Source organism: Rhinatrema bivittatum, chromosome 6, assembly GCF_901001135.1.
Source record: "Rhinatrema bivittatum chromosome 6, aRhiBiv1.1, whole genome shotgun sequence".
NCBI lineage: Eukaryota > Metazoa > Chordata > Amphibia > Gymnophiona > Rhinatrematidae > Rhinatrema > Rhinatrema bivittatum.
In genome coordinates this window covers 324,443,541-324,468,398 of record NC_042620.1, presented here as the reverse complement: position 1 = coordinate 324,468,398, position 24,858 = coordinate 324,443,541, and positions in this window count along the sequence as shown.

Sequence of the window (24,858 nt, the reverse complement as noted above, 5' to 3'; positions counted from 1 at the left end):
AGGTAGGACCCGAAGTCTCTGAAGGCTATGCAATCAGGCTTCAAGTTCCAGACCAGGGTGAGAAAAAGTCTAGATTGGTGGCTGGTTAATGGTTCTCTGGAGAAGGGAGTGGACTTGGATTTTCTGTGGATAATAGTGACAATGGATGCCAGCCTGATATGTTGCAGAGCTCGTTGTCAGGGTCGAGTGTCTCAAGGAGTGTGGACGGCAAGGGAAGCCAGACAGGGATGGATTTAAGATTATAGTACCCCAGAAGACTGGGGTGGGGAGGATTTTGCTCCCAGAAATAAGCAGCAAGAGAGAGTCCCAGTTTTTCAGCACCTTCAGAATGTGGTGCCCTAGGCATATGCCTATATTGCCTATGCCTAAATCCAGGCATAATGCCAAGTGGGCTAGCCACCATTTGGGCACCAGGGCAATCCAGTTGGTATTGTTCCAATTTACAGCATTAGTTTGAGGTCAGGCAGTCTGGATCTTAATTAGACAATGCCACAGCAGTGGTATATATAAACCATTAGGGGACACCAGGAGCTGATGCCTGGGGCAGGGACTTACCTAAAGATGATTTTGGTGTCTCACATAGGCAACTAAAGAAAATCACTGTCAAACTGCAGGATGTAATACGTCAAATTGTCAATGAAAGAGTAACAAATCACCAGGACTGGTGGAATTTGTAGACCTGTTATTAATAATCTGTAATTTATTTTATAAAAAGCCACCATACCTCAAGACTGAAGGGTGACCAATGTAACTTTTTTTTTTTAAAATGGCTCCAGGTATAATATAAGAAACTTTAGACCTGTGAACACCAGGCACAATGCCAATGTGCCTGTTGGCGCCAGGCACAATGGCAGAAGATATTCTTTAAAATTTAAAAACAAAATTACTGGCCACATAGATATGGCTTAATGGGGAGTCAACATGGTTATAGCAAAGGGAAGTTTTGCTTTACCATTCTATTAGATTTTATTTTTTTTTTTGAAGGTGTAAACAAATATGGATAAAGGTGAGCCAGCTGATATAGTATATTTGGAATTTCAGAAGGCATAGCTTTGTTAAATGTTTTGTTTGTATTTTGTATGTAACTGCAGTATTGTAATCCGCACTGAACATTTGTAGACAGGAAGCTACGGAATATATGAAATAAAATAAATCCTTCTGTGAATTTGGAGAGAGACAGTACAGGCTTTGTCAGTTCTAATACTGTGTACAGTTCATGTGGTAAATATGTAATCTTACATATATCAGAATGTTATTATCTGGCAGTATTAGGTTACATAACTTATAAAGTCATGAATTCAATTAATAAATTATAGTCGGAGCCTTTGCTTTCCTGTGGCAGATTTTTCAAGATTCTGTGGTAAGAGTTGCCAATGTCGGTGGCAGTTTTTAAAATTCTACAGCAATTACATGGTAAATTTGTATAATTTTGCATATATGTGCAGTTTAAATATTTTTTCCCTTAAAGTCTTTTTTTTCTTTTTTTTAACATTTCTGTATCCAGTTAATGTATTTGGTTCTTCATTAGAAGAAAAGGGATCTTAGTGTTTGGGGCTGGGGTGTAGGGATGGGAAGAGATTGCAGAGGAGGGAAATGATGGGAGAGGTAGAGAGGAAGGGATAGATGATTCAGTTAGGATAAGGAATAGGAGGGGAGGAAGTGGGATCAGGTGTGGAGAGGAGGATAGGGAGTAGGAATGGGAGTGGGAAGATTGGGATGAAGAAGAAATAGGGATGGTGGGTGCAGGAAGACACAGGACCTCCGAAATCACACCATGTCCCCTTTTTCCCTTATCTCCCCTTTCCAACGTCCCTTTGATTCCCTCTCCCCCCTCCTACCTCTCACTTGCCTTGGTTCCCTCCCTCCACACAAACCACTCTGGTTCCTCCCTCCCCCTGGTGCATGCTCTCCCCCCTACCCCATGAGTTCCTTACTTTCCCCAGTTCATTTATTCCCTCCCCACCACCGATCCTTGGATCTCTGCTTCTAGCTATCCACCATTATCCTCCTATTATTTTCAAACAGGAGCAGGACAGCAGCCTGGCACCTCCTCCCCTGCTGGGCTTTGGGCATCACAGGGAAGGAGGGAGGAGGTGCAAGGCTACTGTGGTCATTCTGTTTGAAAGTAATCGGAGCCAGTGAGTGAGGGGATAGGGGGGAGGGTACATAGCACTGTGCAGTGCCATCAGTGATTTTCTTCTGGAGAGGGTGGGCGGGAAGAAGGGAAATATGCTTTGGAAAGGGTCCCTTCTCACATGTGGTCATTTGGCCAGGATTGGCTAATTCCACTCAAGGGACGAATTTTGCTAACCTTGCCACTATTGCACAATGGTGGGAGAGCAAGGGCCCTGACTAATAGTGTATGGGTCCTAAAATGTATACTTTGCCTTTCTTACCATATCTGTATTAAATTCATTCTCACATTGTTGCTGTTCCCAGCCCTGTTTGTTTTTAGCATCTCTGTGATGGATGAACTCTATATTATTTTGAAGAAAGCAATCAGCTGTATGCAATTTAATTCTGGAGCTGTGCAGCACAAGATTAATAGTTGTCATGTGCCTTGTTTGCCCACATTAACCCAACAGTGTGAAAAGGATGGTGCCAGGCATGCAGCCTGGTTACAGAGTTCTTCATATTTAAATCATTGCTTCTAAGATGACTTAGGTTTGGTGACAAAAAGTCATTGCCCTTTCGTTGACTGAGTACTCTCCGCTGCAAGCCCTGGGCCTAAGACCTCTTGACCTCTCTCCTATTTAACACATCTATAGTGTTACTTGACGTACACAGTGCTGTACAAAAACATATACGAGACAGTCCCTTTGCAGTAGAGCTTACAATCTAATCAACATAGAGGGCATAAGAGCCTTTAGGAATTTATTAAAATGGTTAAAAATAAGGCTGTAAACAGGAGAAAGCAGGGTTAAGATGTAAAAAGCCTAAAAAAGGTGGATTTTTACCTGAGATTTAAATAAAATGAGAGGGGGCTCCATCTCGGGAAGTCTATTCTGAGCATATGGTTCAGCCAGGAGAAAAGAAAGGAGTCAGGAGGTGGTGGTAGAGAATGGCATAGATAGGAGGGGCTTGCCTCATGAGCAGGGTGCAGCAAGCAATGAAAGGTAACGAAGAGTTAAGGAGGAAGGATCTTATAGATAAGTAAGAGGAGATTCGGCTATATGCAGGAATGGCTAGGGAACCAATGGAGTGACTTGAGAAGAGAGGTTATAAGGGTGTAGTGACTTTGGCAAACTATAAATTGGGCAGCTGAATTTTGGGTAGATTATGGTGGAGAGAGATGGCTCATTGGGAGACCTGTGAGGAGCCAGTTGTAATAGTCTAAGCGGGAGATGATGAGATAGTAGATAAGGGTTCTGGTATTATGTGAAGAAAGGAAGTGACAGATTTTGGTGGTGATATAGAGAAAGAAATGACACACTTTAGCAGTGTTTTGGATACATGGTGAGAGAGAGGAGTTGAAGATGATTCTAAGGTTACGGGCTGAGGAGACAGAGTATTACAGTGTTATCCACAGAAATGGAGAAAAAGGGGATGTGGCTTGGGAGAAAAGAGTTTAAGATGGCAATGGGACAACCAGTCAGCAATGTCAGACAAGCAGGCTGAGATCTGGAACTGGCTTCCTGATTAAATTTCTGGTGTAGAGTGCTAAACCTTGGTATTATTAGCATAAAGAAGGTATTGAAAGCTATGAAAGGAAATCGGAGCACCAAGGGAATTAGTATAAAAAGAAGGGAAGAGGCCCAGGACAGAATGACAAGGCATACCAATTGAGTGGGATAGCAGAAGAGGAGGATCTGCTAGAGCAGAGCTTTCCAAAATGTGTGTCGCGACACTTTAGTGTGTCGCCTGAGGTGTGCCGCGCAAGCCCGGTGCAAGTGACACACCGGCAAGTGGGAGCCAATGCTGCCGCCGGTGGACCTCATCCCACTGGCGGCTGAGCAGTAAAGAATCGCTGTGCTGTGTGCCGGAGACACAGCTGGAAGATCGGCAGGACCGTGGTGGAGCTCACCTCACCACGGCCCGAAGAAGAAGGTCACGTCGAAACGTGCAGGTGCTCCACCTCCTTCCTGCCCACGCGGCCCCGGAAGGAAAATGTTGCTGGAGCCGCACGGGCAGAAAGGGGGAGGAGCATCAGCCGCGTGCAGAAGAGGAGCAGCGTTGTTACAGCGTGTGAGAAGAGGAGGAGGCCCGGTAGCAGGCCCCCACCACGGATCGGTCCGAGAAGATCAGGGCTGCTGCAGAGCCCGTCCTGCAGCGACCCGAAGAGGAGGCCCAGAGGTAAGAGAGAGGCTAAGGCCCGTAGAGTGCGTGTATGAGGTGCGTTGAGAGATTGGGTGCGTGTATGAGGTGCGTTGAGAGATTGGGTGCGTGTATGAGGTGCGTTGAGAGATTGGGTGCGTGTATGAGGTGCGTTGAGAGATTGGGTGCGTGTATGAGGTGCGTTGAGAGATTGGGTGCGTGTATGAGGTGCATTGAGAGATTGGGTGCGTGTATGAGGTGCATTGAGAGATTGGGTGTGGGAGTGAGGACCTGAATGTTTGCAGAGACAGCATGTGAGAACCTGTATGTGTGTGAGAGAGACAGCATGTGATAGTGAGAGCCTGTGCTTGAGCAAGACAGCATGTGGGAGTGAGAGAGAGCCTGGGTGTGTGAGAGTCAGACAGCATGTGCAAGAGAGAGACTGTATGAATGATTGTATGAGAGAGAGCATGTGAGAGTGAGAGCCTGTGTGTGTGTGTGAGAGAGAGAAAGCATGTGAGAATGAGAACCTGACTGAATGTTTGAGGGAAGAAGATAGATGGAGAGAAAAGAAATAGAAAAAAAGACAATATGAAAGGAATTGGCAAAAAAATAAGAAAGGGGAGGTGGAACAAAAAAGCCTGTGACCAACCGATTAGAAAACTAAGATCAGACAGCGAAGGAAAAAAAAAGAAATAAATTACTTTTTACTGATTGGCACATGTAATCTTTAGTAATGTGCAAGAGTAGCACTTTCTCTATGCGGATCTCACAATGTACGAGATCAACATGGAAGAAGTGGAAACCCACGGGGCCTGCACAGAGGATGCAGTAGAATGGGCTTCAGTGCCAATAGCAGCAATCAGTGCCTCCCCAATAGCCATGTGGCAGCAGTGACAGTGGCAGCAGAGGAATGAGAGAGGCTGGCAAAAGAAAGAGAGGGGGTCTGCCTTTAGTGTGTGCATGTGTATGAATGGGACTCTGCCTGGGGGTGTATGTGTGTGAATGCATGGGTGCCTGCCTGAGGGTGTGTCTGTGTATGAGAATGTATGGATGTCTTCCTGGGGTTTGTATGTGTGAGAATAGGTGCCGGCCTGTGTGTAGTATATGTGTGCGTGTGAGAATGAATGTGTGCATGCCTGGGGGATGGTGAGGGAGTGGTGTGAAAATGAATGGGAGCCTGCCTGGGGGTCAGTTTCAGTGTGTGAGAATGACTGGAAGCTTGCCTGGGTGTGTGTGTTTGTGTGAGAATGATTGGGAACTTGCCTGGGTTTGTGTGTATGTGAGGGAGCCAGAGAGTGTGTATGAGAAAATCCAGGGGAGTAAGAGTTTGTGTGGGGGGTGTGTGTGGAGGGGGAGAGAGTGTCTTAGAGCCTGAGAGTGTGTCAGTGTCTGTGAGAGCGAGAGGTTATGGTGGGTATAAGAGCATGAATGTGTATGTATGTGACAGTGTATGTGTGAGAGAGAATGGACATGTGAGTCTGTGTGAGAGAGGATAGCCTCCTAATCCTGGACAATATCAGGGTGACTGGAAATCAAGAGCTCCAACGTATGGACAGCAGGGGCTTTTTAAAATCCTTATTAGTTTTAATTATTGGGTGTTATTTGATATATGTGCTGTTTTTGAAATATTTTATTGGCGTTTGGGAAATTGTAAAATATGTATATGATTTTAATTAATAGAAATTCTATTTATCAGTAGTTTTAAAATATTCTTTTATTAGTATGGTTTTACTATTATAACTGATGCTTTATGTTTCTTGATTTTATTTGTTTTATGAGGAATGGTGGTTCTGTTTTTCCATTGTTAATACACAGTCTGGCTTCTTGGGGTTTCCATTTCAGTTTTTGTCTAATTTGTGCTCCTTTATTTTGTATTCTGTATTTGGTGAGGGTCTATCTCTGCTCTGTGTGTGTGACCATGATGAGAGATTCTGCTAGCATAGGGATCTATAGCAATCTGGTTTATTTTGTTTCCTCAGTAGGTGGTGTATTGGTATTCTAGGACCCAGTGTAATATTTACCCTTGCTTTTTCACAGGTAGGGTTATTGTTATTTGAGTCCTTGGTGTTATTACTGTTGTTACGATGGGATTGCAGTATAGATTTTGAGTGTCTTTTTTGCGAGGTTTTGTGTTAGTTCACAATGTGCCTGGCAGTGGAAGGTGTTTGTGCTGCTGTTACTGTGAGGTGACACCAGAATTTGAAAATATCTTATAGTATGATGTGCTGTAAGGGAAACATCCAAGCTCCATTGTTTGGGGGAATTTCAGTGGATGCACAGAGTTACAGAACTGGAGGTGCAGGATTTGTATTGACATTCTGTCCCTTCCTATAAAATTCCAGACTTCACTCTCATAGCCACATAGAATTAGTTGAATGAGGCTATCAAATAATTTTAGTGTGAAACTGGCCAGCTTTTTAAAATTACGCAGAAGACCCTTTGGACTTTATTAACACCAAATATTCAAAAGCTGTGTTCATCCCATCAAGCTCATATATCTCATTAAAGAGGTAAATTGAATAACAGAATAACTTTGTTTTATTATTGTTATTCATAAATTATAACAATAACATTAATCTAGGAATATTATATATATTTAATATAAATGAAAGGTTTTCACGGTTGTGTTGTGAAACATTTTATTATGTATATATTTAAGGAAACATACATAAATTGTCGAAATACATTTCGTTCGTTTAACCTTTAACCTCTGGTTTGCTAGTAGATGAATTACTGTGTCCCGAAATTATGTTTGTCTAAAAAGTGTGTCACCAACATGAAAAGTTTGGAAAGCTCTGTGCTAGAGAAAACACTAAAAATGCAATGGGAGAGGGAAGGAGAACAGCGAATCGAGACATAAGTGATTAACAGGCAGATTTTAAATGCCCGGCACACATAAATTCTGGCCTTTATGCACGTGGCTGGGCCGGGCAAACTTTCCAAGAGGCCTAGCCACACGTGTAAAGGCAGGTAGGCATTCAAGTGCCGGGCCTCTTGGAAGGGGTGGGCTGGGACAGCACCATTGTTAGCTGTCCCGGAGCCTTGCTGTCTCGGGAGCAGAAGTAAGTAGCTGAAGAAAAGTTTAAAAAAAAATAACTTGGATTGAGGGGGTGGGGAGGAGAGGGGAAGGGTAGGAAAGTTCCCTCCTGGGAGGGAAGTAGGGAAGGCTGGGATGCATCACTGCGTGAGCCGCCCGCACATGCGTGCAGCCCCTGGATTTTATCACATGCACGAGCCATGTCAAAAGCAGCAGATGAGACTGAGTAAAAGGCCTTTAAGGTGAATTTTAAAAGCCTGGCAGGTGCCAAATTAGAGATATGCGTGCACATGTTGAACTGGTGCATGCTGAGCGAGTTTTAAAAGCTCCCGAGATGGAGTCCTGTGGCAAGCACATCTCACTTGTTTCCCAAAAAAAGGGCAGGGGCAAGACGGAGTCTGGGCTGGAAATGGGTGTTTCAGGGTGTGACCAAGAGATATGCACATAAATGTTTACGTGCCCAGGGCTCCTGCCACGTAACTTTACTTCAGCTAGGGATGAAGTATAAGTTTAAAAAATGTTTAAAAAAAAAAGACCTGAGAGGTTTAAGGAGTAAGGGCCCAGTAGTGGGGGAGAGGAATGGAGGCTATCAAACTAGGGAGGTTGGTAGGACCTCTCTAGTAACTGGGCAAACCTGTGAATGAACTGGTAAAACAGGAAAACACATTGGCAAACGCCCTTTAAAAATAAGAAAATTATTCCTTACCTGCTAATTTTCGTTCCTATAGTCCCATGGATCAGTCCAGACGGTGGGTTATGGCCCCTGTCCAGCAGATGGAGTCAGACAAAGCTTCGGAGGGTGCTGCCTCATAAACCAGTGCACCCTCTGTAAGTCTTCAGTATAGAGAATATCAGAGCAATAACACAGAGAAGGATGGATCAAGATAACCCAACCACACATGACTATGAATAATATATATGTAACCGATAACCAAAGAACTGGTGCCAAAGAGTAAACTTGCAAAAAGAACTGTGGAACAGCCCCGTAAATAGAGAGGCTAACACAGGATTAGATGAAACAGAGTAGCGAAGTCAGAGGAAAGTCAAGCAGTAAACCCCAATCCCCAGAATCCTTAGGGAGGGCGTCTGGACTGATCCATGGTACTACAGGAACAAAAATTAGCAGGTAAGGAATAATTTTCTTTTCCCTGTACATACCAGGATCAGTCCAGATGGTGGGATGTACCAAAGCTTCCCTACGTATGGTGGGCCCTTGATAGCCTTGCTCGAATGACTCTGTCGCCAAAGTAGCCGGAAGTCGGCGAATGGAGATGCAAGCGGTAGTGCCTAGCAAAGGTATGCAATGAATATCCAGGTCGCCGCACAACAGATCTCCTGAGAGGAGACGGACTGGCTTTCCGCCCAGGATGCCGCCTGAAATTGAAGAGAATGCGCCTTGACGCCCAGGGGGGTTGTCGACCCGCCCCTATATACGCTGTCACACTAGTCTCTTTGAGCCATCGAGTGATCGTTGTCTTCGTAGCCTTGGAGCCTTTCTTTGGGCCAGACCAAAGGACAAACAAATGGTCAGACAGGCGAAAATCATTGGTGACCTCCAGGTAACGGATCAATATGTGCTTAACATCAAATTTGCGGAGATCCCGTGGATCGTTGGCGGAGAAAGACGGAAATTCCACCGTCTGATTCAGATGAAACGCAGAAACCACCTTGGGCAGGAACGAAGGCACTGTGCGCAAGGAGACCCCAGAGTCTGTGAAACGGAGGTAATGCTCCCTGCAGGACAGCGCTTGGAGTTCGGAAACCCGGCGGGCAGAACAAATGGCCACCAGAAAAAGTCTTGAGGGTGAGGTCCTTAAGGGTGGAGGCGTGCATAGGTTCGAAGGGAGGGCCACCCAAAATCCTGAGGACTAAGTTGAGGTTCCAGGAGGGACAGAGGGCCTGAACCGGAGGCCTCAGGTGTTTTACCCCTTTGAGGAACCGGACGATGTCTGAGTGAGAGGAAAGAGGAAGTTCTTCCTGGAGGTGGACCAGGGATCCAAGAGCAGAAACCTGGACCCTCAAAGAGTTGTAAGCAAGGCCCTTCTCCAGACCCTCCTGAAGGAACGCAAGGATCTGAGGCACGGAAGCCGGCGGCCGTGCTGCCTGAGAAGCGCACCAGGATTCGAAGACCTTCCAGACTCATACATAAGCGATGGAGGTTGAGGTCTTCCTAGCCTTGAGGAGAATCGAGACTATGGCCTCTGGGTATCCATGGCATCTAAGTCTCCGCCTTTCAAAAGCCAGGCCGCAAGACAAAAGTGATCTGCCTGGTCAAAAAATACTGGACCTTGATGCAGTAGGCGCAGCAGATGGCCCAGGTGCAGAGGACCATCCACTGCGAGGTTGATCAGGTCCACGAACCAAGGACGGCGTGGCCATGCTGGTGCTACCAGGATAACCAAACCTTAGTGGACCTCTATCCTCCGGAGAACCTTGCCCACTAGTGGCATTGGGGGGGGGGGGAACATGTAGAGCAGGAGGTGACATGGCCATGGAAGGACCAGTGCATCCACACCTTCTGCGCCATGCTCCCTTCTGCGACTGAAGAACTGTGGTGCCTTGGTATTGTGAAAAGTGGCCATGAGATCCAGGCGAGGAGTCTCCCAACGATGAATGAGGAGCTGTATTGCCTCCTCAGAGTTCCCACTCCCCGGGATCTAAGCGTTGTTGATTCAAGAAGTCCGCCTGAATGTTGTCCATGCCCGCAATGTGAGAGGCTGCCAGTCGAGAGAGGTGGACCTCCGCCCACACCATCAATTTGTCAGTTTCCAACAAGACATGATGTCTTCTCGTGCCCCCCTGGCGGTTGACGTACGCTACCGTGGTCGCATTGTCCAAGAGGATCCTGACTGCCTGATGCCACACGAGGGGAAGAAAACATTCCAGTGCCAAATGTACTGCTCTCGTTTCCAGGCGATTGGCCACGCGGCTTGAGACTTTGTCCACTGCCCCTGGACTGAACTCGTCTGGCACACTGCCCCCTAGCCGGATAGACTGGCATCCGTGGTGACCATCACCCAGTCTGGAATTTCCATTGGCATTCCCTGCACCAAGTGGAGCGGGTCTAGCCACCAAAGCAGGCTGTTTCTGGTGAGCTGGGAGAGTGGGAGGATGATCTGGTACTCCTGCGACATCTGTTTCCAGCGAGAGAGTAACGCTCTCTGTAGCGGGCGCATGTGCGTAAATGCCCAGGGTACGAGATCGATAGTGGATGCCATGGATCCCAGGACCTGTAGGTAATCCCAGGCTGTGGGAGAGGGGAGACAAGAGAAGCGCTGAACCTGCCCCAGGAGCAACTGGGCCCGATCCAGTCACAGGAAGACTTTGCCCATCGCCGTGTCGAAGCGCGCACCCAGGAAATCCAAAGATTGTGACGGAATAAGACTGCTCTTGGCAAAGTTGACAACCCAACCGAGGGATTGAAGAAGCTACACAACCCAGGTGACCGCTGCGTTGACCCTGTGTCAATGTCTTTGCTCAGATGAGCCAGTCGTCCAGATATGGGTGAACTAGAATTCCCTGTCGTTGGAGAGCGGCCGCCACAACCACCATTACCTTCGTGAATGTTCGGGGGGGCAGTCACCAGGCCAAAAGGGGGAGGGCTTGGAATTGGAAATGCTGACCCAGAATCTTGAAGCGGAGGAAACGCTGGTGCGCTTTGAGGATGGGGATGTGAAGATAAGCCTCCGTCAGATCCAGGGAGGCAAGGAATTCCCCCTGATGCACTGCAGCGATCACTGAGCATAAAATCTCCATCCAGAAATGAGGGACCTTGAGGGACTTGTTGACCCCCTTGAGATCCAATATTGGACGGAAGGATCCCTCCTTCTTGGGGACCACAAAGTAGATTGAATAGTGGCCTGAGCCCAACTCCATGGGTGGTACTGGAAGGATGGCCCTGACAGCTAGAAGTCTGTCGAGAGTCTGCCGTACAATGAGCTGCTTTTGAGGAGGTCCACAGGGAGAGAAGAGAAATCTGTCTCTTGGGGGTAGAGCAAAATCCAATGCGTAGCCGTGTCTTAGGATGTCTAGTACCCACTGATCCGATGTGATCCGGACCCACTCCTCATAGAAAAGAGAGATTCGTCCTCAATCCTGGGGGTCGGGGAGTGGGTCAGTCTGGCATCATTGAGAGGACTTGGAGGGTGCCCCTTGGGCCACCCTGTCCCTAATTGGTCTACGGCCTTGAAAGGAACGAGACCAGGACTGAGATCTGGAAGAGGCATCATCTGTCTGGTGGTGCGGAAGCGGCGTTGCCTGCGGAACCAACTTCTGGAGGGATTAAACGATCTCGAGGTTCATGGACATTCTTCCGGGAGGCAATGTATCGCATTCTCTCTGAGTGACTTGATGATCTGGTCCAAATCATCCCCGAAAAGGAATTTCCCTTTAAAAGGAAGAGATCCCAACTGTGACTTGGATGAGGAATCTACTGACCAGTTGCGGAGCCAGAGGAGAAGTCGTGCCAAGACGACCGAGACCATTGACTTTGCTAGAACTCAGAGGAAGTCATACAGGGCATCTGCTCCATAGGCTATGACCGCGTCCACATGGTCTGCCTGTCTTGCTTCCTCTGGCGGTAGCTCCTGAGAGGTAAGGAGTTGCTGTACCCAGCGAAGTCCCGCTCTTTGTGCAAGCGAGCTACAGATGGCCACTCTGACTCCAGTGTGGAAACCTCAAATACCCTTTTGAGGTAGACTTTCAGTTTCCTGTCTTGCAGGTCCCGCAGAGCCGTGCCTCCCGTGACCGGGATGGTCGTACGCTTCGTGACAGCCGAGACTGCAAAGTCGACCTTCGGAACCTTAAGTAGTTCTAAGAAGTCCTCAGGGAGAGGGTACAGTTTATCCATTGCCCTGCTGACTTTCATAGAGGCTTCGGGCGCATCCCATTCCCTAGCCAACAACTGCAGGAAGGTAGGATGGGTAGGAAAAGTCCTGGGCGGAGGCCCGCCAGCACTGGGTCCCCCTTCTTCCCTGAGGTAGTGGTCCTGGCGGATTCCAGGGGGCCTCAATGTCCAGCTCTTGGAGGATATGTGGAATGAGTGTCCAACTCGTCTCTCTGAAAGATCCAGAGCACCCTAGGGTCGTCCCCTTCCAGCTGGGCAGCGAGCAGGGGATTATCCAGTCCAGGATCCGGGACCAAGTGCACCCCCCCCCCGCAGGGGGAAAAGCGAGACGCACCCGGGAGGACCCCTGAGGGGCCACCGGTGCCCCCCCACTGGGACCTCGACTCCCCTGGAGGACTCCCCCGGGAGGAGTATCAGCTTTCCTGGGCACCTTGGGGGGCGGAGGCCCTGTTGCAGAATTCGGAGGCTGAGACATTCTTGCCAGATATGCGTTGTGCATGAGGAGCACAAAGTCCGTAGAAAACGGAGGCGGGCCTGCGGGGGGCAAGGCAGGAGGATCCCCAGACGGTAAATAGGGTCCCAGAGGCGGAACCGGTGTTAAAACCGGTGGTAACAGCGCAGCAAGATCTTCTGAATCCTCTCCTGAAGGCAACGGTGCAGCTGGTTCTGAGACCAAGATGGCTGCCTTTCCCCGCACGAAGCGGGAATTGGAGCTAGCCCCTGCCTGTGAAGGCACGCTTGACCGCGCGAAGAAGGACGTCCCGCCGGCTGCGAGGTGCCCTCCCACCAGGGAGCCACCTCGTACAAATCCCCTCGCAGAAGAGCCTAGATCCCGGCTCCCCGCATGCCGCACATCTGAGAGCCCTTGGCATGAGGGCAAGGGGGGGGGGGGAGGGGAGAGAGCTGCAAGGAAACACAGGCAGTGCCACGGGTAGCGGGAAAACGCCTCTGCTTTCAAACTCACTGACCCCCAAGGAGCATGAGCGCCAGCAGAGAATGTTTCCTCTCTGCGGTCAGCAGCCCCGATGAATGCGCTTCTCAGGGCTGCGGGTCGGGACGTGGCAGGGGGGGGGGGGAGAAGTTGAAACCTCCAACATGCACCCCCCAGGAGAGCTGGTTCAAGGAGAACCTTAAAGGAATGAAAATAAAGTCACAAAAACTTACCCCATACAACCAAGAAGGAAAAGTAGAAACCAGACAGTGTGAAAGAGCAGATGTCTGCAAGTTTAAGGCAGTATAATCAAACTTTTTTTTTTTCAATCTAAATAACTTGATCCATCAAACAAAAGTACAAAGGAGAAAAGAGAGAATAAACTCTCTCCAATATACTGGGGAAGCCAAAGGACTTACAGAGGGTGCACTGGTTTATGAGGCAGCACCCTCCGAAGCTTTGTCTGACTCCATCTGCTGGACGGGGGACATAACCCAGCGTCTGGACTGATCCTAGTACGTACAGGGAACCCGACTTAAGTGGTAGAAGTGGGCACATGTGCATGCAACCAGGCTATTTTATAACATGCTCGCATATGTACGTATATGTGCATATGTACACTTGGCTTTCGCACGAGCCTACACTTGAACCCTTCCTCTCACCCATCTTCTCCAAACCCCTGCCCCCCCCCCTCGCCGCCCTTACCCAGAACTTTTTCAGTGTAAACAACCTACTTGTATATAATTTTTGTACATAATTCTACTGCATATATATAATCATGTTCCCATGCTTATAATCATGTAACCTCGCTTATATTTCCCTTGTACAGTTATTCCCATCTCGTTTCCCCCCCTTACCACCACCCAGTTCTCTTATCAGTTTCATTGTAAAGCCCTGTTGGCCAGTTTTATGTTACATGGAAACCGATGTGATGTTTGCCAAACGAACGTCGGTATACAAAAACTTTAAATAAAATAAATATGTGTGTGCATGTTGTAAAATGGCTATGTTCCTGGACATGGGATGACAGCCATGTGCCAATATGTGCTGGCTTAAAAGTTCACACTAAAAATAGTGAGATATGCAGATGAAATCCAAGGAATTGCCAGTGGTAGACGTATCTGCAATTTCTTTCACAAAGTTAATACTCTGAGAAAACCTTATTGCAATTAACTTATATAAAGGACCATTATACTACCCCATGGATACTGAAACCAGTACTGTAGGCTTTCAGTTTTCGCACTTTAATCATAGGTCCAAAACGTGAACACTTCTAATTTTATGAATTGCTTGTTATATTTTTACTTGTTAAAGTTTTTTTAAAAAACGAGATACTTCCCCCATCTGGCATAGCCCGACATGATACGTTTCACATATGCTGCCTCAGGGTCTGCCGATTTTGTAAATTCTTCAATAGACGGAAAGGAATTTGTATCTCAGTTTTTTTATGGATAACTATCTTCTGTAATAAATAATTTTGAGATAATGGCACACCTTCAGGACATATACTTACACTTCACAAATATATGCAACGTATCATATAGTCACAATAGACAATGTACTGATTGAATTTGATACACTAGGAGCTAGGAATTTCATTTGCATGTCTCACAACTATTTTTAGTGTGATGTGCTATTGTTGTCGTTCAATATGGCACACATACAATGGGATAATACATTTCGCTTTTCTCATGATCACTTGAAGGAAGTACTTCTAACCACTTCACTATTTTCTGAAGGAGTCTTCGAGCATAGCACCAAGTTGGACTGAGTTAATTTCAATTTAAAAATGACTGATTCGTACCAATTTGCATAGTGCTATTTTAGTCGAGTATTTAAAACACCAGCGTATCCCTTGTGGCTTACGAATGATTAAGGAGCCAAAAATATATAGAGTATCCTGATTTTATGGAACCAATGGTCTTTCATTTTAAACAAATGTAGTATGGATCTTATGCTACTTATTGTGGAACAGGCATGTAAGATCGCAATTGAACTGCAGCCTCAAACACAAAATATGTTGGAATCTCTTAAAGATACTGTTTTGGACGTATTTGATTCTAGTCTCCAAGAATTTAACAAAAGCATGGTTAAGTTTAAATCTGAATTGAATGGCCTTTCCGCAGATTGAAGAATTACATCGCCAGCCCTGAGGCAGTGTATGTGAAACGTGGGTATCATGTCTGCCTATGCCAGATGGGGGAAGTATCTTGTTTAAAAAAAAAAAAAAAGTTAAAAATATAACAAAAAAATTCATAAAATTAGAAGTGTTCACGTTTTGGACCTATGATTAAAATGCACCCTGAGTGGAGAGAAAACTGAAAGCCTGCAAAATACTGGTTTCAGTATCTGTGGGGTAGTATGATGGTCCTTTATATTAGTTAATTGCACTCAGTTTTTCTCTGAGTATTAACTTGGTGAAAGAAATTGCAGATACATCTACTAGTGGCAATTCCTGGCTTAAAAGTTACCATCCCTGATTTTAGCCATAAACAGGTCTTGGAGACTTTGGCAAGGGCTGTTTCTATGGAATGTAGTGGGTGGAATAACAGATTGGAGTGGGTCAAGAATGACTTGAGATTCAAGACAGTGACAGTGGACAGCATGTTCAAGTGATTTGGAAGCAAAAGAGAGGTGGGACATAGGATGATAGTTGGCAGGGGCAGGCACCATCTAGGAAGGATTTTTGAGGAGTGGTTGTGATCACATGCTTGAAGGGCAGCAAGGAACTGTGGCAATGGAAAGTGATACACGGAGGATGTGAAGATTGAAGGGATGATTGCAGTGGAGATAGAGTTGAGGAACTGGGTGGGACTGGGGTCAGTAGAACAAGTAGTGAGTGAGTGAGTGGAGAAGAGAAAATAAGCAGTTTCCTCCCTTGTGACTTCAGGAAAGGAGATAAGAGTGGAGGAGGCCAGGAGAAGGGTAGAGCAAAGAAGGGGGAGAGAGGGAGATAGAGATGACCTGTTTGAGAAATCCACAAGCATCACAGAGGAGCAAATACTGCACTCCAACTATAATATCCAAGTCACCAAGGAGATGCAGAGAAATAAAGTCAGTCCCAAACTTCAAAATTTGTATACACAAATGTTTAATTCATTAAATCGGCAAATCCATTGCTTAAGATACACAAGAGTTTTTCAACACGGGGTCCCCCGACACGGACCCGTGTTTCGCCAAACGCGGCTGCGTCGGGGGGGGGGGGGGGGGAACAGTAATTTCTTTGCGGTATTCAAAGCTATGAATAACACGGGTCCGTGTCGGGGGACCCCGTGTTGAAAAACTCTTGTGTTTCTTAAGCAATGGAGTTGCCGATTTATTGAATTAAACATTTGTGTATACAAATTTTGAAGTTTGGGACTGACTTTATATCTCTGCATCTCCTTGGTGACTTGGATATTATAGTTGGAGTGCAGTATTTGCTCCTCTGTGATGCTTGTGGATTTTCTCTGGTTTTTCTGGAGCTATATAAATTGATCCCGCTCTTGAAGATATAACCTTTAGCTACCCTGAAGAGGCTTTTCAAGCAGTACTTACAGATCCGCCATTCTTCTCGAATCATCTCCAGCATATCTGGATTGACATAATTAACCTACAGAAAACTCCTTACCCCGTGCAGAGTGCATATGTTCACTTTGATTGAATATTGTCGAGTTAAAAAGAATACCACGTGGTCTGAGGGTCTTCAAAGAACCTCATTACATACAGAGAATAAAGAATTTTTAAATCGTTGGAACCAAATTCTTAATAAATGTTCCTTTGATTTGAGGCTCTTGATCATCGAAACTACTAAGCCATTACTAGTTTCTTTGAAAGAAGAATTATCAGTTCAAATTGACAGTATTAAGAATCAGTCCACTTTGGAGACCTTTGATCAGCAGTTGACTGATTTCAATTCCAATCTGAATAAGTTTCGAAGCGACCTTAAGGCTACAAAATACAAGAAGTTTCTACGGGACGAGGCAGATTATTCTAAAGGATTTGTGTACCCATGGATGGCCTCAAACCGTCCTGCTGGTTGCAAGGTGACTTTTGCAAACACATCCTCTTCTGACGACTCTTCCGGAGACTAGATACCTGCAGCCATCCATCAGAATCAACCATTGATCTCTCATCAGTTAGAATCTTCTTCATCCTCATCTTTATTTCAGCCTCAAGCAAAAGCGTCATCTTCGACTCTTTCTCATGCTTTTTTAGATCATCCTCCATCAGACCATGCTCAATCAGGCCAAATGAATCGGAACATACGATCCCGGGGACGATTACAGGGCCCTCCCTCCTCCAGAGTTACCCGCAACACTCGTCAACAACAATAATATCAACAGCAACAACCTTACAACCCCACAACCCCTGGCAGTAACATCTGCCTCTTCCAGATTGGTGTTTAATCTGTCTACGCATAATCTTTCTAGAACAGAAGTGTTGGTGTTAGAAAGAGGACTTTCATTTGTTCCTACCATTTTGTATGATGCATTTGAGGTCTAAATTTATCTCTACAGATTCTTCCGTTCCCTTCGCATTAAACATTTCTTTGCAGAATCTCCAAACACTGTTGATATATCGTTGGCTAAGAAGAAATCAAGATGGTCCCCTCCTGGACCAATTGATTCTGTACTGATAGCTTTTGAAAAATGGATTCAAGCTGCGGTACAAGGTCTTTCTCCTAAACCCCCGGTGAAACATTTCAAGGGCTGAAAGACAGGCTATTACATCACTAACTAATGATCCATCGATTATCATAAAACCTGCAGACAAGGGGGGCGGCATAGTCATTTTGGACCGTGATATGTACATTAGGGAAGTCATACATCAACTTTCAGATACTGATTTTTATTTACCACTCACAAGTGACCCTACTTCAGAATTACAAGACATTATCAAGAATGTAGTAGAGGAAGCTCTAATTTCACATCAGATTACACAACGTGAAGCCTCCTTCTTACAGACCGATTTTCCAATTATTCCAACATTTTATATCCTACCCAAAATTCATAAATCGTTACATAATCCACCAGGGCGTCCGATTGTTTCAGGCATTGGTTCAGTCTTGGAACCTCTATCACAATTTATTGACATTTTTCTGAAACCACTTGTATGTAAGGCTCGGTCATTTGTTAAAGATACTAATCACTTTATTCAGATTTTGGAAAATTAGCAGTCCCTATAGATTCTGGTTATTTTTTGGTTTCTTTAGATATTGTCTCATTATATTCAAATATTCCTCAACAAGAGGCTTTAAATCTGATTGAGGATATTTTGAATGAACGTCCTGACCCAGTGCGTATCTCTACTTCTTTTCTACTTACACTCACACGACTAGCCTTAACTAGGAACTACTTTCAATTTCAAACTGCCATGTTTCAACAAGTAAAAGGTACAGCAATGGGAGCCACAATTGCTCCCAGTTTGGCGTGCCTTTATGTAAGTAAATTTGAAGAAGAGTTTATTTATACATCATCATGGGTATCTTCATTTTCACTTGGTTGATATATATCAATGACATCTTTCTAGTATGGACAGGATCTGATATTCAATTTTATATGTTCTATGATTGGCTTAACTCTTGTAATAAGCATCTTCAGTTTAATTTTGTTATTAATCCCATTTCTTTCCTAGATGTTACTGTTTCAATTGACAATGGTAGTTTTAGCACATCAATTTTTCGTAAACAAACTGATAGGAATACGTTATTAAGGTTTGATAGCCATCATCCTACCCCTTTAAGGTCCAATATTCCAACAGGTCAGTTACTAAGATTAAGACGGATTTGCTCCTCACGAGAAGTTTGTCATTGAAGCTAAGCAGATGATAGCAAGGTTCAGGAACGTGGGTACCCACGTGGTATTCTCCATAGGGCATTTAAACGTGCTCTTTACGCTAATCGAGAGTATTTGTTTTTACCACAAACAAGATCATCTGACGAATGTTTCAACTGCATATTGCCATTTTCCACTTATATACATTGTGTTACCACTATTATCAAGCAGTATTGGCCAATGCTATCTATTCACATGATTTTTGACATTCCAATTTGATTTTCATTCCGCTGGGGCCATAATTTAAAAGATGTTTTGGTACACTCATATTTGAGAGATCCCATGATGAAGGAACCAACACAATTTTTGGGTCATGGTCCGTGTGGACATTGTTGGGTGTGCCCCTTGACGTCCAATTTGACAGTTTTTGAGCATCCAATGTCTCATGTTAAGTATAAATTAAATCTCACAGCTACATGTCAAACTAGAGGGGTGATTTATATAATTGTATGCCCGTGTGCTAAACTATATGTGGGAAAGACCTCCCGTCCTATCCGAACTCGCATTATTGAACATTGTTCGAATATTAAAAAGAGCAGGGAAACAGCTCCTTTAGTCACTCACTGGATATCTATGGGACATACAGAATCTGATATTAAATTCTATGTAATTGATGTAGTTTCCCCACCACCTCGGGGTGGCTGTTTTTCTGATATACTGGCACGCAGAGAACAGAAATGGATTTTCAAATTGCATAGTCTTACACCTGATGGACTTAACAACGAGATAGAATGGCAGTATTTTCTTTAGTGACTGCTGCAGGTTTTTTCAACATCAGCTGTCTGTTTAGGTTCACCTTTGATTGGTCAAGAGTTCCCATAGTAACATGACCCTATTGGCTGATTTTTGGCGCCAAATCGGGTGCCTCTTTAAATATTGAGTAATGCCGGAGTCCTATGCTCTCCTTGCCTGAAATGCTGCCAAGACACTAAGATTTAAAGGTATCGCGCTTTTTGGTCACGTTGCTAGAGATGTGAATAGGACATGAAATAATTTTGATTATGCATTTGAAATTTTTGTGATGTAATTTTTAAAATTCCTAATATATTCCAATGGTTACTAAAAGAATATTGAAAGTATTCTCGTTTGCATTGACTGCAATAACCATGTCTTCAAAATGTCATATATGCTATTATTAATATATTTTTGACTTTGTTCCTCGTTGGTGATTTTGATAACCTGTTAGAATGGCTGTTCTAATTACTTAATTTATGTTTGTATATTCTTAACACCCCCGATGCCATTAAGATATAGGGTTATGATAATACCTATGTACGGCTTACATCGCCTTCACTTTGGTTGCACTTCATCTGATTTTTTACTTTTAATTCTCTTTATTATTTTTTCGTGATCTGTAAGCACTGCGCTTTTGTTCCTCTCTGTGGATTAAGTAATAGCATATTACTTTTGTTGTATATTACAGTTGCATTATGTATTTAAATTGTTAAGAATTACAGGATCCTCTGTTATATACCAGATCCCTCATGTAATATTCTAAATCAATCTTTTGTTTTTGTTTTATTCATAGCTTTGAATACTGCAAAGAAATTACTGTTCCCCCCCCCAACGCAGCTGCGTTTGGCGAAACACGGGTCCGTGTCGGGGGACCCCGTGTTGAAAAACTCGTGTCTCTTAAGCAATGGAGTTGCCGATTTAATGAATTAAACATTTTGAAGTTTGGGACTGACTTTATATTTCTGCATCTCCTTGGTGACTTGGCTGTTTGAGAATTCAACATTAATTTTGTGGATCTTGTCATGACAGTAGTCAGCCATAGTCTAGGCAGCAAGTGAACGAGAGAAGTTTGAGGGGGGAATTAAGGCCCCAGGGCTCATCACTTAATATCCCCTGTGCTATAAGGCTACCTTCCCTACTCTCTGTTACTTGCTGCCGCTCTCCTGCTAATGCACCCCGCTCCTGGTCTAAGCAACCCCAACTTTTCTTCTCTGATAGCCATTAAAAATTGATCATTTTAAATAGAGCAAAGCTTTTCTCCCATATGTTATATCAACCAGATAGGGTGAGTACATATAGGCAAAACTGATTTAAAAAATCAGCTCAACGGATAACCAAATGCCAATTTATTGAAGTAAATAAAGGTAGTTGAAGACAGCTATGTTGCCCTGACATGTTTCACAAACAGTGGTGCATCAGGAAGGGCATATCTCATACCTGCTGCTGTACATAGTATTTAAAAAAAATTGTTAGCGGTGTTTCAGCTAAGATCAACTCAACTAAAGCTAAATTTCAAGAAACTTGGCTGCTGTTCTGTCTCATTGGCACAGCATCTTTTTGTAAACACAGCTCAGGTTAGTTGAGTGAACTCAGTTGAACCTGAATCAATTTTTGCAATGACAGTCAGAAATGGAAGCAGTAGGGGTGAGGAGCTAGGGTGGTGGGGTATGTTAGTGAGTATGTAAAGCAAGATTGGGGGGAGGCTTATCGAATGGAGGATGTTAGTGGGTGGAGGATCTGAGCGGAGCTGCACTGGTCAGAGGCTCTCTGGCTTAGATGCTGTCTATGCAAGGTCAGAGGCTGTATAGTGTGGGGGTCTCAGGGCAGAAACTCTGGTCCAGGTTCCCTATCTCAGGGTTTTGATGACTTAGAAGTTTGAACTTTGCTTTTTTTTTTTTTTTTTTTTATTAGGTAAGTAAACAGAAGTTAAAATTTAGCTTCATCTTGCATTCTCAATGTATTTTTTTAGCTCATTTCCCTACTTTGGGATGTAATAACTAATGTTGGCATTAAAGCTCATTTACATTCTGATTTGCACTATGTGCCATTTTAACACAGTTCCATGCATTGGAGCTTGGTACTCTTTTTGTGCCAAAACCTAATTCATTAGCAGAAGATATTTTTGTGCACTATATTACATCCTCCCTATCACGTTTGCTCAGTGATTGGAAACATATTGCAAGCTGTTACTCTCCCTGCACCCTCTCTTTCAAATACTTTTGCCAAGGCCACACATCCTCTGTTTTATCCTGTCTATGAAATAGAGGCAAGTGATTTTGGCAAGAATGTTACAAGTAATAGATAAGCCTCCTACTTTCTCCATTCTTGAAAGGAATCATGTACCCTTTGAGAGCAGTCAATCTCTCTTGCACTCCACCTTCATGTTGTCAGCCACGGCTAGTTGAGAAACTATTAAACAGCTATGTAGTAAGAACTTTTTAAGAAATGCTCAACACTAAATACATCCTTAGGCCTGTAGCCTAGTTTTTTTTTTATAATTTGACCTGGCATGTGTGGTTTTATATTGTTGCTGCTGCTCTAAATGATAAACAACACAGTGTAACAAGCAAGGGTTAGTGCTGGTTTATTACACTGGCAACTGCATTTAAATTAAAAAAAAAAAAGGCCCTCAAGCTTGCATATTAATTATTAGAGAGCCCGTTTTATGATCTATTTCTAGAGACAAAAATTAGGGCCTAGTAAAGCAATGCAAGATTTAGGAGTCTGGTTACACTCCAGTCTGTCCATATGGAACCATATTTCTTCTGGTAGCAGAATCTCCTATTATTTGCAGATGCAGCTCCTCTGTTCATGGTAGTTCAAGTCCTTAGAGTTTTCTAGAATTGATTTTTGTAATGCATTGCCTGATGTTTACAACCAAACAAAACAGCAGTTAAGCTGATTAAATGTCTCCAAATATTTTATGCACTGACTTGCAATCCAGTACCAGATCCACTTTAAAATGTTATTAAGTTGCAAGGTCCTTCATTATCTGCCTCCACCATATTTTACTTCTGTGATATCCCATTACATCCCTTTGAGACCTTGTGGTCATGACAATTGAAGCTGTGTTCAACTGTTTCTAGTGCAGCTGGACTCTAAAGCTAACCATTAGGTGACAGAGTTGTGCAATTTAGTGGAAGGTGGGTTTTTATAAAATACTAATTAAATCAAGACAAAACCATAAAATAAACATTGCAACTGCTTGTCTCTATTCTGATGATTTAAAAACTTGAACAGTTAGCCCAGGTTTAAGTAACTTCTGAAAACATAAATCATCTGCTCATCTTTTCTCAAGTGGCAAGAGTATTTCACAGCAACAGAAAACATCCTAGGTATGTATAACTAATCTCTCACTACAGCTTGAAGCACTCAGAACCAGGAGGAAAAGTGCCAGCTTATAAAAAAAGATATATAATAAATTAATAAATCCTCAGTTTTTTTTTTGTTTTTTTTAACTTTTCTTTAAATCAGAAGTTAAAGAAGTTTCCTTACCTGTTAATTTCCTTTCCATTAGTCCTGCTACACTAGTTCAGGCCTGTAGAGTGGATTATTTCCCTCTACCAGCAGATAGAGGCAGACAAAACTGTTCTATGTGATAGTGCAGTCTCAATGTAGGACAGGAGTGGGCAATGCTGGTCTGTGAGGGCCACAAATCAGTCAGGTTTTCAGGATATCCCTAATGAACATGCATGACAGATGTACATGTACCTGACTCAGTTATATGCCAATCTATTTCATGCATGTTCATTAGGGATATCCTGGTTTGTGGCCCTCAAGGACTGGAATTGCCCACTCTTGCCTATCAGCAGGAAGACAGCACGCGCCTGCCAAAGTTTTGGCTCAGACACCAGCAACTGAAAGCCAAACATTTCCCTGGAACCTGAAACAGATGAAAAGGAAGAAAACAAAACCAACACCAAAGGGAAGACTGTGAAATTTCTCTCAACTGTAAAAACAAGCCATCTCACTTCGCAGGTGGGTCCTGTCTAGTGTAACAGGACCAAAAGAAATGGGAAATGTTTCCTTCACTGTTGTCCTACTACACTAATGCAAGTGGGAAGCACCAAAGCTTCAGCTATCTGGCTAGGAGGAAGCAAGGGCTGCTCAGCAAGCCCCTACCCTGTAAGATTTGGACAAGTTCCTGGAGGAAAAGTCCATCAATCACTATTAAGCTCAAGGTGCAGAAATCCATTGCTTATTCCTGGGATAAGCAGCATGGAATGGAATCTATTGACCTTTTGGGAATCCTGCCAGGTACTTGAGACTTGGCTTGGCCATTGTTGGAAACAGGATACTGGGCTTGAGGGACCTTTGGTGTATCTTCCCACACCAGGACATCCACACAATACTTCACAAAGGGGTGCAGCAAAGACAGAGTGGGCAGCCAGAGCAAGTGCATGTGTTTCCACCCAGGTCAGACTGAGCGCTGGTGGAATGTGCATGCACCAACGCTAGTGCATATTCTGATGCCCCAGCAGGCCAGCATAAACTTAGAGCCCAACTCCCCCTTATGTGGACCTTCAAAAAGGATACAATTGTCTGATTTGCAGAAGGCATTAGTAATGTTCAAGCACCTGAGAAAATGATATTCAGGTCCACACTCCCAGGCAGAAGGGAAACTTTCTGTGTGATGTGAACTCTGAATTGACCTTTGTAAGAAAAGATGGCACTAGATGAAAACACACCGTGGCAGGTGAAAGCACCAGAAAAGGTCTCACCAAATGGGCCTCTGCATTGCAAGCCCTGCAGAACAAATCATAACCAAAAGGCTGTGTTTAACCTTTCAAAGGCTCACAGGGTCAGTTCCCCCCCCCCCCCCCTTCCCCCCAATAAGTACTCTCAACACTAAAATGAGATTCCACAAAGGAACAAGAGAAACGGGTGGATGTAATCTTTTCATGCCCCTCCTGAAGTGGGCCACCGTCTAGGTAAGCTGCTATAGACACCCCTGCTATGGGGATTGGTAGCATGAAATAGCTTCCCTGAAGGAAGACTTAAGATACAGGAAACTGCAGTTCAGCAAGAGGACACTGCCCTGCCCTCGCAGAAGTGCTCAAATAGGCATCAGACTCAAATGTAAGCCAAGAGGGTGAACTATGTCTGGGACTTCCTGCAGCACAGTTTTCACTCAAAAGCCAGGCCATAAATGATCCAGTATCCACAGGAGGCGAGAGGGTTGGTCCACTTGGACCTGGGCAAGATCCACGTACCAAAGGCTCCACAGCCAATCTGG